The sequence below is a fragment of the Alligator mississippiensis genome, chromosome 1, assembly GCF_030867095.1.
Source record: "Alligator mississippiensis isolate rAllMis1 chromosome 1, rAllMis1, whole genome shotgun sequence".
NCBI lineage: Eukaryota > Metazoa > Chordata > Crocodylia > Alligatoridae > Alligator > Alligator mississippiensis.
In genome coordinates this window covers 323,792,159-323,808,553 of record NC_081824.1, presented here as the reverse complement: position 1 = coordinate 323,808,553, position 16,395 = coordinate 323,792,159, and the positions used below count along the sequence as shown (strand labels likewise).

Genomic DNA, 16,395 nt, shown 5'->3' with positions numbered 1-16,395 from the left:
AATGGGATCTACTGAAGCCTGGTTGTCAGAAATTAAGTGGACTGTTATTATGTTATTGTATACCAGTACAATGCAATTGTCACTTCTGATTCTGATAGAATGTGAAACTATAGGCTCAAGCTATATACAACATGTTGCAAAATTGCTTGACCAGTGTTAAATTTCTCATGTTTAACTATATAATTAGGAAAAGCTAGCAGCAGTAGTATTGGCTTACCTCCAATACCTCAAAGTCTAGTACTCAGCATTTTTTTAAATGATTGCATTACTTTGGAACTAGATTATAATTATTCTAAGAGATTTCTACAGTGATAACAGCAACAGTCTTTGAACAGCTACTCCCACACCATCAAAGTTGGAAGTTGAAAATATCAGATTAACAGTTTAACATAAGCCATCCTTTCACTTCTATGGTGGGAAAGCAAATATCAGAATGAATAAAGAAGAATAACAGGTATATATTTTTTAAGAATGGAGTTTATTTTCTTGGTACCAACTTATGTCTTACATCTACTACCGGCTTGACAGGGCAAGACTTACATAGTATCAATTTGATTTCCAGAATTGCCAAGCACCCAAAATTTTAATTAAAAGCAAGGAAGACTGCAGATACTCGTTTGAATGTAAGCCATACAATTTCTCAAGGTGACAGGTAAGATGAGAAGTTTTAATTAACATCCCAACTAATATTTAATACAGAAGGAAATTAAGTAGAAGTAATTCTCATACATTTTGTTCCCTTTTCTTAAAATTTGAAAACCCTGAAAGCTGAACATTTACTTTCCACGATGTCCATAATATTTATATTAGACATTATTAAAAAAGAAACTATCGCTCAAGGATTCTGTAATGCTTGCTGTATGCCAGTTTTGCATGTTAATGTGCTCTAATCCAAGGCTGAAGTTTATAATTCACCATGTAAAAGAATATTTATTTGTTGAAGTCTCCATATTTCTGGAAGAAAGTTTTTGTAGCATCTAATTGAAACAAAATCTACAATAAGTGTATTTTTCTTATCCATATTTAATACTGAAAATAGGAAAAACTTGTACAGTAAAGGCTGCATTAACCAGCACATTACAAGCCGGCATGCTCTATTAACTGGCATGCTGGCTTGTAAGGTAAAAGTGAAACCAGAAGTGCCCACCGTGGCACTTCCAGTTTGGCAAAGCCCCCACGACCCGGGGCATAACAGCCTGTGCGGGGCCCACCTCCCTGTCCCTCAGGGCCCCTGGGGCCCATGGGAGGGGTGGTGGGAAGGGTGGCGACACCCTGGACGCGGTGGGAGACGCGGCAGCCTGGGCCTCTCGAGTAACCAGCATATTTTGTTATTCGGCACCCCGATTCCCCATGGGTGCTGGATAACAAAGCAGTTGCTGTAGTAGTATTGTTGGAGTGCTTCTAGTACAGTGTTTTGAAATCTGACTAGTATTTGAAACTCCCCAGAAGATGATGATAGATTTCTCTTCAGTCTGTTAATAAAGAAAATTGTCTGGGAACTAGGCATTCCAAAAATCTCTGTTGTTCTGAAAAAGAAATTATTTATAGTTGTTTACTGGGAAAGGAACTGTGGGGGAGGATATGAGAGGACAAGGAAAAGAATCTATAATCTTATTATAAACAAGCTATACTGCTTTTGGAACTAGTCAAAAATAGATCACTGTTCACTACTTCCCCGATGCTGTTCTTGAAAGCTCTCTTTATAAAAGCAGGCAATTCAGATCTTTAAAAATTAACAAGAAGATGGATAAAAAAGCGTGTGAAGATTAAGTTCTAAACCTGTGCCAGGTTTGTAGGACTGTGATTTGTGGAATCATTGACAGAACTGACTGACTGCAGCCAATGACTAGATCCTCACACTCTTTTTTTTGTATCCATCTTCTTGTTAATTTTTAAAGATCTGAATTGCCTGCTTTTATAAAGAGAGCTTATATTACTTATATTTATAAGAGTAAATTAGTTTACTTCAGCCTAATACAGGCACACACATAGACACGCACAGACCTCCTATGCCTCAAAAGAGAGAGTTATAAAGGATGGAAGGATGGAATTACCACCAAGGAAGATTACTCAGCACTGGTCCGTACCTGCACGGAGGGATCAGGAAAGCCAAGGCTGCAACCAAGCTCCACCTGGCTTCACATATCAAGGATAACAAAGTCCTTTTTCAGATATGTTCACTAGAGCACCCCAAGGTAAAACAAGGACCAATGGTCATAAACTCCTCCAAGACCATTTCAGGCTGGACATAAGAAAACATTTCTTTACTGTCCGAGCCCCCAAGACCTGGAACAGACTCCCTCCAGAAGTGGTGCAGGCACTTACTCTAGAGTCTTTCAAGAAATGTTTGGATGCTTGTCTTGCTGGGATCCTTTGACCCTACCTGACTTCCTGACCCCGGGGTAGGGCACTGGACTTGAAGATCTTTGAGGTCCCTTCCAGCCCTAATGTCTATGAAGTCTATGAAGTCTATGTTTACTGCACAGCTAATTAGTCTATTGCACAGTAAACATCTCATGTAGATGCGCACACTGAGCGCTATGTTTTTGCTGTTTGATATCAGAAGAAACACAAGGCTGCCAATAAATGTATTAATATAAAGGTTTTGAGGAAAATGCCTGAAGTCCACATTTGGTTGTTATACTTCATTTTGACTTCTCTTGCTAAGTCTGTTAATGTATAGCTTGCATAATGTATTGTTTAGAATGAAATAAAACTGTCAATGTTCAAAGGGAAATAATATGCAATAATCAAATAATCTCTTTCCTAATAATCAAATGTTATAATTTAAATTGGGTGTCATAGAAATGTCTCAAGAATGCTATGTAGGGGACTGAGCTTTTGCGAGTAGTTAAAGAATGATATCCAGTAGTTTCTACTACCTGAAGATCTCTAAGTGTGTTGCCAGCACAAATGAATATCTCTTCAAGTAGACTTGTTATTGTTCTTATTCATATTACTCCACAAGGAAAATTAATGATTGAAGACTGTAAAATATCCATTAAAAAAATCATGCATAGAACCCATTAATTTTTGTTTCAAAAGATGTGGAAATAATGAGTAGCGATATCAGTTCTTATGTATAATAGTAGTTTGTGAAGCACCACATACTTTTCATTGGCAATTATCTGTTAAATATCCTTTCCTATATTCAAATCTTGTAAGTGATGTACTGTTTTAGAACTTGGCACTTTTCAAAATTCAGTCACTAGTGTGATTCTGTGCTGGACAGGAAAAAAAAAAGGACCATATGAGATCAGAGTGGGGATTGTGCTCAAGATAAAGTCAAAGACTGCATGTAAGGAGAAGAAATAGTCTGGAGGTAACAGTATGAGAACAGGTAGCAGAAGGCAGTCTGGACACAAGGGCTAAACACAGACATTCAAAAAGCCCAAGCCTGAATTGATTCAATCTTTTCAGGTTAGTCTAACCTGTGTAGATTGAACTGATCTCCAAGTGAATAGACATTCACTTTTGATTTTTGAAATGCAGCCACATGCCTGCAGTGGGTCAGGCTAGAATCCAGAGGGTGCTAGAGTGAGCCCTCCCTTCTTTTCACAGTGGCCAGAAGGCTGTTGGGGTGGGGAGAGGGGGCAATGGCAGGCTGAGTATGAGTGGTGAGGGGTTTTAACCCCCACCCTGGCCTGTACAGTGCTCAGCTGGGGTATGCCTGGAATGGGAGGGGAGAAGCAGCCCCTGTCAGGGGTCCCCAGCCCCCCTACCTCCACTCACTCACTGGCTGATCCAGCTGCAGGAGCAGGGGTGTGGTCAGACACTGGTAGCCTGAGGGTAAGGGGGAGGGGACAGGCACCAACATGGTGGTGGCTCTGTCCCATACTGAAGAGTATGGGATTTTAGCCACCACCTAAAATCTAATTATTGGAGGGATATCTTAAATTCCTCCACCTCATCACTGTGATGAGGCAAGCAAGTGGCAGGCAGGCAGGCAGGAAAGGGGTCAGGTTTCAGCAGGGTAAAGCAGCCTAATCCCCACCCCTTGTTCCCCCATACTTTGCCCCTTGCTTCCTGACCCCCTTTGCCAGGCCCCCCACACTGCCTGTGCCCCCAATGCATGCCCTTGCTGTTAATTGCTCCCTGAGCTTGTGGTTCCCCATATCCATCTTCCCCTCTTTTGTCTGCCATGCCTGCACCCCTGAATATATGCCTGCACCCCTGAGCACCCATACTGCCATGCCTGCACCCCCGGGTACCTGCCTCTCCCACCAGTTGCCCCCTCATCTCCCCCTCCCCTTCTGCTGCCTACCCTGACTTGCAGTTCCTGTCCTGTTCCTGCTTTTGACCCATTCTGGCCTGGTCATGGAGCACATGCTGGTTCCAGCTCTCACCCAGCCTGACAGCAGCAGTTCCAGTGTCAGCAGCTCCAAGCCCGGCCCTGGCCTCAAGGTGGGAGCCAGAACTGGTGCTGTGTTTGCTTCCTGGCTGGGTGTGAAGGGGAAGGGGATGACAAAGTCAACTGTGCTTCGTGCCTTGGGCCAGAGCGGGGCCACATCTAGAGGCAAATCAGGATAAATGACAAAGGGAGGTGGGGCAGGTAGCAGGCAGGAGGGTGTGGGGTGAGGTGGTGCAGACCAAAGGCAACTGGGAGCATATGGGGAGACAGGACAGCATGAGGTAGAGGCAGCCAGAGGGATGGGGGGAGCAGGCGCTGGACCCAGAGCTACAGCAGTTGCTTGCTCCCCTCCCTGCCTGCCCCTGCCCCGTACTTGAATCCAAAATGAGAAGTTTTTTCCTTAATGTTGAATGGGGGGGGGGGGAGAGCTCATTTTGGATTCAAATAAATATAGTAGTTTATTTACGAATCTTGTTGCTATCTAGTTTCATAACCTCAAGAGTATAGTGTTCTGCAGAATAAGTGACTTCTGTATGTGCCTTCAAATCTTGACATGTCTCGTGATTCCCAAATAACTCGGAGTTTTCAATTGTAAGTGTTTGTGTGGGAGATGTTACAGTAGCTTGATGTTTACCAATATCACCTTCGAAGCTTTTGTTACAAAGTCATCTTCAAATGCCAAAAGGCTGTTTTGCAGCGAACCAATCTAATAAGCTGAACTGTATCTGAGGCTTAAAACACCTAAGGGTAATGATACTTAACTCTTTTGTAAAGTGCTCCAAGACTATTGAAGAAAATGCTATGTAAGAGCTATGTAGTGGTGTTTGTCCTTGTTATTACTTTACTCATATTTCATGTATAAGTATGAAAAAAGAGGCTTAATAATATGCTCATTGTTGGCTTACTGAAGTCAGTGGTAAAATTCCTACTGTCATCTGTTAGATCAGAATCAGACCAACTCTAAGAAAATGCAGCAAATTAACTAATGGCTAGTTAGCATATTTAACTCCCCCCCTCCCCCCGATTGCTTGGGTGCATATACATGTGTATTAATGCGCTTTAGTTAATGTGCATTGTAGATCTCTGCTGGAATGCACATTGTAGATCCTTCCCCTTCCAGCAGATTAAGTAGTCACAGCCTAACAGAATAACTAACAAGATCTTCTGCAGGATGTGGGTGCAGGAGGTAGTCCCCCAAGAATTCAAGGATGCCTCCATCTTCCACCTATACACAAGAAAGGGAAATCACCAGCTCTATGGCAACCACAGGGGCATCTCCCTCCTCTCAACTGCCGGCAAGATACTTGCGAGAGTCCTCCTCAACTAGCTGACCATCCATCGAAACAACTGGCTGCCTGAGAGTTAATGCAGCTTCAGAAAAGGACGAAGAACCACCGACATAGTGTTTGCGGCCCGGCAGCTTCAAGAAAAGTGCTGGGAACAGAACATTGATCTCCTCACGTTCATTCGCCTAACCAAAGCCTTCAACACGGTGAACTATGAAGGCCTCTGGGAAATCATGAAGAAGAGGGAATGCCCCAGAAAATTCATCAATATGGTTCGTTAGTTCCATGGTGGCATGATGGCACGTGTCCTTGTGAATGGTGAATGCTTTGACCCTTTTCTGATCACAAATGATGTCAAGCAGTGCTGTGTGCTTGCACCTACCCCCTTCAGCATGGTATTCTCTGCCATGCTTTTGGATGCTGACTTTAGTATGGGACGCAGGCACCATTTTGACAGAGGCATCTTCAACCTGCAGAAGTTCCGAGTGAGCTCCAAAGTCCAGAAAGCCATGCTTCATGACTTCCTCTTTGCTGACAACTGTACGTTATGTGCAGGCTCACAGGCTGACATGCAACGGTCCATGGACCTATTCTCGTCAGCCTGCAACAAGTTCAGGCTCACTATCAACACAAAGACTGAAGTGATGTTTGGCAAACTCCATAAGTTGGTCTGGGACTGCAGAGGCATCATAATGTCAATGAAACTGAAGGTTTACAAAGCTATCGTTCTGACCTTCTTTATGTTTGCGAAACCTGGACCGTCTACCAATGTCATGCCAAGAAACTAAACCACTTCCACCTGTGCTGCTGTGAAAGATACTAAAGATCAAGTGGCAGGACAAGATTCCAGACAATGAGGTGCTCAGAAGATCAGCTCTCCGCAGTATCCAGGCCCTACTGAAACTGGTGCAGCTAAGATGGGCCTGGCTAGCTTTCAAGCATGCCCAACACTCATCTGCCAAAGAAAATCTTCTATGGTAAACTCTCAGATGGAGTACGCTTTCACAGCACACCAAAGAAGCAGTACAAGGACACCCAGTACAAGGACACCCTAAATGTGTCTCTACAGGGTTTCAGCATCAACCCCAAGTTCTGGGAGCAAATCACTCATGATCGTCTATCCTGGAGGTCATCGGTTCAGAGTGGAGCACTGGCCTTCAGTCAGTGAGTCAGTGATGAGGACTGCACAACCCAGTTTTCCCAAAGATAGAGGTGAGACTAACTGGTCTATAGTTAACCAGATTCTCCTTCCTCCCCTTCTTGAAAATAGGGACCACATTGGCCCTTTTTCACTCCTCTGGGACCTCACCTGAGAACCATGAATGTTCAAACAGCTGTGCCAGTGGCTCTGCTATGACACTGGTCCTGCTTTGAGCAGGGGGTTGGACTAGATGACCTCCTGAGGTCCCTTCCATCTCAAATTTTCTAGTATTCTATGATTCTAGATATAGGCAGACCCACAATCTCCTTTAGATCCCTATGTGTGGCAATCTCTGAGGTCACCAGCTCAGCATGGTGTTGAGCTGGAGTCCTTGCTTTCACATGCCTCCAGATCCCAGGAGTTGAGCGCTGCAGCTGTTCTCCCTTCCCCTTGCTCCTCTCCCCCTACAGTCCCTGCAGGGGAAAAGAAGGGACAAGCAGCAGTGGTACTCTGCCCCTGGGATCTGGATCTGTGTGATAGCAGGAGTTGAATGTTACTTCTACTTGTCCCCTCTTTCCCCCTGATGCTGAATTCAGGAAGAGAAGGACAAACAGCAACAGTGCTACCCCCACCCCCTCCAGGATGTGGAACCATTCAAAAGCAAGTACTCTGGTCAGACTGTGTGCTGAACAGCCAGTGAGCTCAGATCACATGTGGAGTACCAGCAGCAGCTGCACTGACATGCTGATGAACTCAGAGAATTCACTGGCACCCCAGATCCTCCCATGCCCGGTCCATGTCTCTGAACTGGTGGCTTGTACTTACCAGTTCCTGGATCCTGTCAACTGACTCCTAGTTTCTGGTTGTCTGTCTGTGACTCCAGTCTGGATCCTGGTTAGCTCCCAGCTCTCTGGCTCATGACCAGTTTGGATTAGTATGTCAAAATGCAAGATACATCTGATGCATGTATACAAATGCGAGAAGTATGGAGAATAAAGATGAGCTGGAAGCTGCAGCCTTTGAAAAGAACTATGATCTGAATGGCATCATGGAGACTTGGTGGGACAGCTTTTATGACTGGAATGTCAACGTTGAGGGTTTCACTGTTTTGGAAGGACAAGGTTGGAAAAAGTGATGGTGGTGCTGTCTTGTATATCAAAAACACATACTTGTTCCCTAGTTCAGGAGAAAGAAGATGGCAAAGCGGAATGCATTTGTGTGAAGGTGAAAGATGCAGCACCTAGAATCATAGAATCATAGAAGTAGGGTTGGAAGGGACCTTGTAGATCTTCAAGTCCGACCCTTTGCCTGGGCAGGAGGGAAACTGGGCTCAAATGACCCCAGCCAGGTAGGCATCAAGCCGCTTCTTAAAGTCCCCCAGGGTAGGAGCCAGCACCACTTCCCTTAGAAGTTGGTTTCAGATCCTAGCCGCCCTAACTGTGAAGTAGTTCTTACAGATGTCTAATCTAAGCCTACTCTCCAACAACTTGTGGCTGTTATTCCTTGTTATCCCTGGGGGCGCTAGGGGAAACAAGGCCTCCCCCAAACCCTTCTGGTCCCCCCTAGTGAGTTTATAGATGGTCACCAGGTCCCCCCTCAGCCTTCTCTTATGAAGGCTGAACAGGTTCAGGTCCCATAGCCTCTCACTGTAGGGTCTGCCCTGCTGTCCCCGGATCATGCAGGTGACCCTCCTCTGGACCCTCTCAATGTTGTCCGCATCCTTCTTGAAGTGGGGCGCCCAGAACTGGACACAGTATTCCAGCTGTGGCCTGACCAGTGTCATGTAGAGGGGGAGGATCACCTCCTTGGCCCTACTTGAGATGCACCTGTGGATGCACGATAGGGTCTGGTTGGCCCTGCCGACCATGACCCTGCATTGCAGGCCCATGATCATCTTGGAGTCAGTAGTGACTTGTAGATCCCTTTCTGCCTCCATGCTCTCAAGAAGGGAGTTTCCCATCTTATAAGTGTGCTGCTGGTTACTACTGCCCAAGTGCAGCACCCTGCACTTGTCAGTATTGAAACGCATCCTGTTTTTGTTAGCCCACCCCTGAAACCTATCCAGGTCTTGCTGCAGTCTTTCCCTCCCTACTAGCATGCCCACCTCACCCCAAATTTTGGTATCATCAGCAAATTTAAACAGGTTGCTTTTCACCCCATCGTCCAAATCGCTGATCAAGAAATTGAACAGCGCGGGCCCAGGGACTGAACCATGGGGGACTCCACTGCCCACTTCCCCCCAGGTCGAGTATGACCCATCCACCACCACCCTGTGAGTATGACCCTTCAGCCAATATGCAATCCATCTGACCGTGTAGGCATTGATGCCACAGTCGCCTAGTTTTTTAATGAGGATGGGGTGGGAGACAGTGTCAAACGCCTTGCTGAAGTCCAGAAAGACTACATCCACGGTGACACCTGCATCCAATGCTTTTGTGACCTGATCGTAAAAGGCAATCAGGTTGGTCTGACATGACCTGCCCCTAATGAAACTGTGCTGGTTGCCCTTCAGCATCATCCCCGATGCCAGCCCATCACAGATGTGCTCCTTGATGATCTTCTCAAAGAGTTTCCCCAGGATTGAGGTAAGACTGATGGGCCTATAGTTGCCCGGGTCCTCCCTTCTCCCTTTTTTAAAGATGGGGACCACATTGGCTGTATTCCAATCATCTGGCACTGGCCCGAGCACCACAAGTGTTTGTAAAGCTGTGCCAAGGGAACTGCAATAACTCCTGCTGGCTCCCTCAACACCCTGGGGTGGAGAGCATCTGGACCTGCTGATTTGAACATGTCCAGCTCTTCCAGAAGCACTCTAACCTGGTCCTCCTCAACCTTAGGTCGAGGCATTCCCCTCGAGTCTGTCTTGAATCACGGTGGGGGAGTCCCGGTTCCTGCACAAGAAAATGGAGGTGAAGAATTTGTTAGAAGTCTGCCTTCTCCTCTGGCACAACCACCAGATTGCCCAGCGTATCTTGCAGGGGCCCCACATTTCCTGGTGCCTTCTTCATCCTCCCTATATATTTGAAAAAGGACTTTTTATTATCTTTGATCTTGGATGCTAATCCTAGCTCTATGTCCACCTTAGCTTTCCTAAAAGCCCCCCTACAGGCCCGAGCAGTGGGGGTATACTCGTCTTTGGACATAACCCCCCACCCCTTCCAACAGGTGTACGCTGCCTTTTTGGCAACCAGGCATTCCTGGATGTCCTTGGTGAGCCAGGAGGGCTTTTGGGCACTCTTGCCCTTCTTGCTTCTTGTTGGGACCATCACCCCTTGGGCCCTGAGTATTGTCTCCTTAAGGAACAACCACTCATCTTGGGCACTGAGTTCCCCTGCCCTCAAGAACCCCAGCGCCTCTCCCACTAATCTCCTCAACTCATTGAAGTTGGCCGTCTTGAAGTCTAGGGCTACTGCCTTGCTGCCGGCCTTTGTCACCCTGCGCTGGATGGTGAATTCCAGCAAGTGATGACCGCTATCACCCAGGTGGTCAAGGACCCGGAGCCCCCTTACCAGATCATCGCCTGTGGCCCGGACCAAGTCCAAAAGGGCATTTCCTCTGGTGGGACTGTGCACCTCCTGGGTTAAGTGGAGGTCCTGTATCTTGGCCAGGAACCTCCTGGAACGGTGCGACCTGGCTGACTACTCCTCCCAGCAGATGTCTGAGTAATTTAGATCATCCATGACAACTACATCCCTTGCCTTAAGTGCCTCTGCAAGCTGGCCAAAAAATTCCCGATCCAGCTCCTCCCCTTGGTTGGGGGGTCTGTAGTAGACCTCCACCATTAAATCCCTCTCCTCCGACCTCCTTGTATCTTGACCCAGAGCACTTCAGCTTGCCCCTCCTCTGACCCCATTTTGCACTCCTTGCATGTGTCACCTGTCTTGCTCGGGTGGTGATTCCTCGTCTTTCTGCGGCCCCGTCTCCCCGATATAATGGTAGAGATTTATTATAGACCATCAAATCAGGAAAATGGATGAGGCACTCGTCAAGCAGGTGACTAATGTATTAAAAAACTATGGGATGGTACTGATAGGAGATTCTAATTTTCCAGAAATCTGCTGGAAGAACAATGCAGCCAAACATAAAATGTCAAGCTGGTTCCTAACTTGTGTTGAGGCCAGTTTTCTGTTACAGAAAGTGGAGGATACAACTAAGGGATCATTTATCTTGGATCTTGCCCTGACCAACAGGGAAGAACTAGTGAAGGATGTAAAGCTGATGGGTAACTTGGGAGGAAGGGATCTCAATACTATAGGATTCCAGATCCTAAGACAGGGAAAGCAAGAGGTCAGCAAAATTAGGATGCTAGATTTAAAAAAGGCAGCTTTCGTCTAACTCAAGGAGATAATAGGCATGGTGTCATGGGAGAATAGACTGAAGGATAAAGGTACCTAGGAGGGATGGAAACTTCTAAAGGGCACAGTATTGGAAACCTATAAGAAACAGTCCCAACATGACAGAACTGCAAGAAGAATGGGAAGAGAGCAATATGGCTGCATGAGGTGCTTTAAAATGCCTCAAATACAGAAGAAAGGAATATAGGCAGTGGAAGCATGGGCAGGTCACCAAGGAAGTATATCAGGAAATGGCAAGAACTTACAGGGACAAAATCAGGAAGGCAAAGATAAAGAATGAGCTTCACCTGGCAAAGGAGGTTAAGGGCAACAAAGAGGTTTTATAAATGTGTTAATGAAAAAAAGAAGGACCAAGGAAGCTGTAGGTCCTCTCTTAACAAGCCAGGGGGGACCCTAATAAAAGGTGCAAAGAAGGTGGAGCTATTCAACAGCTACTTTGCCTCAGTCTGCACAAAAAATTTAAGCTCCAACCAGACACCTCATAAGGACTATCTGGATAAGAAAGGGGGCAAGCTGAGGGAGGAGATAACACCAGAGATGGTCAGAGAGCTTTTGTTGGATCTGAATGAATTCAAGTCCGTAGGGCCAGATGAACGTCATCCCAAGGTACTGAAGGACTGACAGAGAAGATCTTGGAGCCCTTGGCAGGGATCTTCATGAAGTTGTGGGAGACGGACCAGGTACTAGAGGACTGGGAAAGGGTCAGCATAGAGACACTCTTTAAAAAAAAATAGACAACAAGGAGGACCCAGGGAATTACAGGCTGGTTAGTCTTGCTTCAATACCTGGGAAGTTACTGGAGCATATCTTAAGGAAGGCCATTTGAAATATCTGGAGGAGGAAAGGCACAAGCAGTCAACATGGGCTTATGAAAAACAAATCATGTCAAATAAACTTGATTTATCTGAAAAAGTACGACTTAAGTGGATGAAGGAAATGCTGTGGGTATAGTGTATCTCGACTCCAGCAGGGCTTTTGACAAAGTCTCACACAACTTTCTCATAAACAAATTAGAGAAATGTATGATATATAAAACTACTGTAAGGTGGATAGATAACTGGCTCAGTAGTGACTCCCTAGTTAACCAATCTATGTCAGAATTGGAGGAGGTTTCAAGTGGAGTCCCACAGGGGCCTGTCCTGAGCCTGGTGCTGTTCAGTGTAGACAGCATGAAACTGAGAAGAACTGTAAACACATTGGAAGATGTCAGTGCAATTCAGAAGGATCTCCACAGACTGGAAATTTGGGCTGGAGCTAACAGGATGAAATTCAATGTGGAAAAATGTGAGGTGCTACAGCTCAGAAAGAAGAATAAAAAATACAAATCTAAAGTGAATGATATATGGCTGGATAGAAGCACTGTGGAAAAGGACTGGGGAGTTTTGGTAGAGCACAGACTCAATATAGGTGAATGTAGTTTTTGGATGCTTCAATAGAAGCATTAGGTGCAAGACACAGTAGGTGAAGTGCCTCTCTACTCTGCACCAGCTAGGCCTCATCTGGAGTACTCTGTGCAGTTCTGGTCTTCACATTTTAAAAAAGACATGGAGAAGTTAGAGGGGGTCCAAAGGTAGGCAACAAAGATGATAAAGGGCTTGGAAAGCAAGTCATATGAGATGAGGCTGAAGGAGCTAGGCTCCTAGAAGAGTGCTTAAGGGAGGACATAATGGCAGCCCTCAAATACCTGAACAGCTGCCATAAAGAAGAGGGAAAGCACCTTTTCTCTCTTGTTTTAGAGAGAAGGATGCAGACCAAAGGCTTGAAACTGAAGCAAAGTAGGTTTAGACTGGATGTCTGGAAAAAAAAACCCCAAAACCTTCTTCATTGTTAGAACAGTGAAGCAGTAGAATAGACTGCCTAGGAGAGTTGTGGGCTCTCCATCATTGGAGGTGTTAAAGAAGTGGTTGTACAGCTGCTGGTTGGGAAGGATCTAGCCTTAGCTATGCTTATGTTCTAGTGTGGATATTTCCATGCTTCTTGGCTTTGCTGATTGCCCTCACCATCCCCACCCCCAACCACCTTCTGCTCCCTCAGAGGCACTGGGTGTTGACCACTGCCAAGGCTGGGGACTTTGACTGGGGAAAAGCCAGAGAAGTTCCTAACCAGATGCTCTTGTCTCTCTGCTCACAGTCAGGACAATCACTATATTTGGGGTGAGGAAGGAATTTTACCTCATGGTCAAATTGGTACAGACTGTGGGGGTCTTTGTCCTCCCCTGTAGTGGAAGGGTATACCCCTCTATCCCAGATCTCTTGAACACTTATTGACAACATTTCATAGAAGCAGGACTGCCATGGTTTCCCTGCTTTACTTTTGGCAGGTTAGGACATTAGGTCTGTGCTGTGTCAGGGTTGATGATAATCTTATGTAGATTTTAGACTATGGATTGTATAGGATGGTTTGGACAGAGATGATCCTGTTTCAGGGAAGGGGTTGGGGTAGATAACCTGCGGAGGTCCCTTTCAGCCCTACTTCTCTATATTTCTCTATGACCCTTGTTTCCTGTCTTTGTCTGTTCATGACTTTCTAGTGTCGAGCCTTGACCACCAACATCCTGGTCATCCTCTGACAACTTGAATAGTCTCTTTAAGAGTAGCCATCAGAGCTATGAAGACTTCCCATGAACTGTGAAAGTATTCAGTATTGTCCCCTGAATCACAGAGGCATACCCCTCACATGGAAGGCCAGCTTTTGCTGCTTCCCTGAGGAATGGAGACTTGCTTCACTTATGACTCCACTCATGACTCCACTGGCTTGGTTGCCAGTGGCCTAACTACCTCTAGTTGGCTCCAGTTATCTGCTTGGGTGTGGCTACCTGGATTTTAGCAAATGACCTCTCAGTATTCTTGAGTATTCTTGAAGCTACTCAACAGGACAGATGGCTTTCTATGTGGCTCCTAGCTTTTACCCAAATAATACTTTACTCTTAGTCCCTGTTTCCTGTCTGTTAGCTCCCAGTTCTTAGTTCCCAGCTGGACTGGTCTGAATCTGGACTGGTCTGGATTCCAGCTCCTAGCTCCTGATCCCTGGCTGATGTTGACTGTAGCTTTGCCCCTTGCTTCATGACCTTGCCCACTCTTGACTCCCTGGTTCATGACTTTCTAGTGCAGGGTTAACAACCTATGACTCATGGGCTGGATCTGGCCCATGGACATGGGGCTTCAATGGCATTCAGTAGGAACTTCAGTAGCAGTTGATTTTCCAGCACCACTGTGGGAAGAAGCAGCAGCTGCTGGTGCTATTCCTATGCTACTGTGGAGAAAAGCAGCAGTACTGGCGGCAGCTGGGTCCTAGCACCCTCCTTTCCTGGATCTGAGCTGGGTTATTTTAGTGTGCAACCTGAAAAAGTTGCCAACAGCTGCTCCAGCCACTCAAGTTCTGGTTATACACTGACAGATGTAATACCTTACTTTGTTTTAGTACTACTTGCCCACTAGTTCTACTGAAAGGGAACAGAAACTTTTTAATTGGTAACTTTTCATAAGCTCTTATTACTGTATTTACTTGAATACAAGATTATTCTGTTTATGAGATGACCCCCCTCCCCACACACATAATTAGCTTCTATATCTGGAAAATGTATAAATTTGTTATAAATTTCCAGGTATAGAATGTAATTATTGCAAGTTCCCCTTGGATATGTACCCCTCTCATTGCTACAGCAAGGAAAATAAATCTGTGGGGTCAGGTAAAACCTTTGTCCTCTGCCTCCCACCAACTTCTTTCTCTTGCAGCCCTTCTCCTTATTCTCAGACTATGCTCTCCCTGAGTGCATGAAAGTGAGGAGCAAATTTGAAAATAATGATCTTGAAATGAAACAGCTGTAGTAATTTGCATATAGTAGCCATAGACATAATTCATCCAGAACTGATGCATGTTACCTTTTTTGAAACTGCTGCAAGTATTAGTACAGGTACTCCATAAAATGCTTTTATGTAGCACTTTGGCACTTACTTATATATAGTACAAACTGGGCACGTCTACACAAGATGCCCATTCTGCAGTTGTTACTGCTCAGTCATATAATACTTGCATAACCAAGTACTAAATGACTGCACAGTAACCAGCATTACTGTGCAGTAGCATCCCGGCATGGTTGACTAGTGAGGCTTACTGTACAGCAGCTCATTACTATTGTGCAGTAGCTCATTACTACTGCCCAGCAGTGTCACATCATGGTTCATGTCTGGTGATGCTACAGCGCAGTAGTAATGAGCTATTGAACAGTAAGCGTCTTGTCTAGACACACCCACTATGCATGAAATTAATCCAACACCAAAAGACTTGTAATTTACCATAAAGGTTACTTTAGCTAGGTCCTACCACAGTCAACAGTATTTCAAGCCATGGTGACCCCACAGTTCAGCATTGCTCGGTATATGTATATACTCCAGATACCCACCACAAAGGATCCATGTACTAATTATCCCTTTCCCCCAATGAATGCCTGGAACCTGGCATACTTGTCATGAGTCCTGTGGTGCTCCAAAAATGTATATGCACAGGGCAACCTGGTCCAGCTTCACCTCATGGACGGTGGGGCCACATTAACCATATGTGACAGGCTGAAAGAGGAGGTGATAGGGATTCTGGGTGAACTTTTTGGGGCCCCATTTGGGGATATTTGCTAGGTATTTAAGTCTGATGAAGAAACAGGGATCATTGGAAATTGGAAAAAAAGGTGCGGCTCAGCTGTGGGTGTGAAGAGAAAGTTGAAATGTATTCAAAGTAGTGGCTTGCCATGACCTTTAAAAAAGTCAGTGCTGAGAGACTGTGTTTAATGGTCATTACCATATATCATGTTTATATAGGTTGCATTAACCTATCTTTGTGGTAGGTTCCTAGCAGCATCTTGGCCTTTTGGCTAAGATCAAGCATTTTTGGCACCAAGAGGAGGGTGTCAGGGCTGACTCTGACCCTCCCAGTGCTGGCTTGGTATTGCAGTACCTCCAGGCCTGGTGCCAGTTCCCTATGGAGGGAACACTTGCCCAATTTTTTTAATGGCCAAAATAAAACACACAAAAAGGTTCCCATCTGCATGTTTGCCCAATATAGGCCATGCGTTTTATAGGCATGCTCAGTGTTCCATTTAATCAACTTCCTGGTTGGTTTTTAGTACTGAGCACATGCTACTTTTGGCAGCAGTTTATTGATACACAGTGTATTTAATGTGGTTTCCTTGTAGGCAAATGTAAGACGAGGAGAATTCCCCCCCCCCCCACCATACTGATGGGGGAGGGACTTTATCTTGTATATAAGTAG

General features: G+C 45.5%; 1 pseudogene; it reads left to right on the top strand.

Annotated features, from left to right (window-relative positions):
- Positions 1-15,977: 15,977 nt before the first annotated feature.
- LOC132247966 (U2 spliceosomal RNA) lies at positions 15,978-16,102 on the top strand (annotated as a pseudogene).
- Positions 16,103-16,395: the final 293 nt, after the last annotated feature.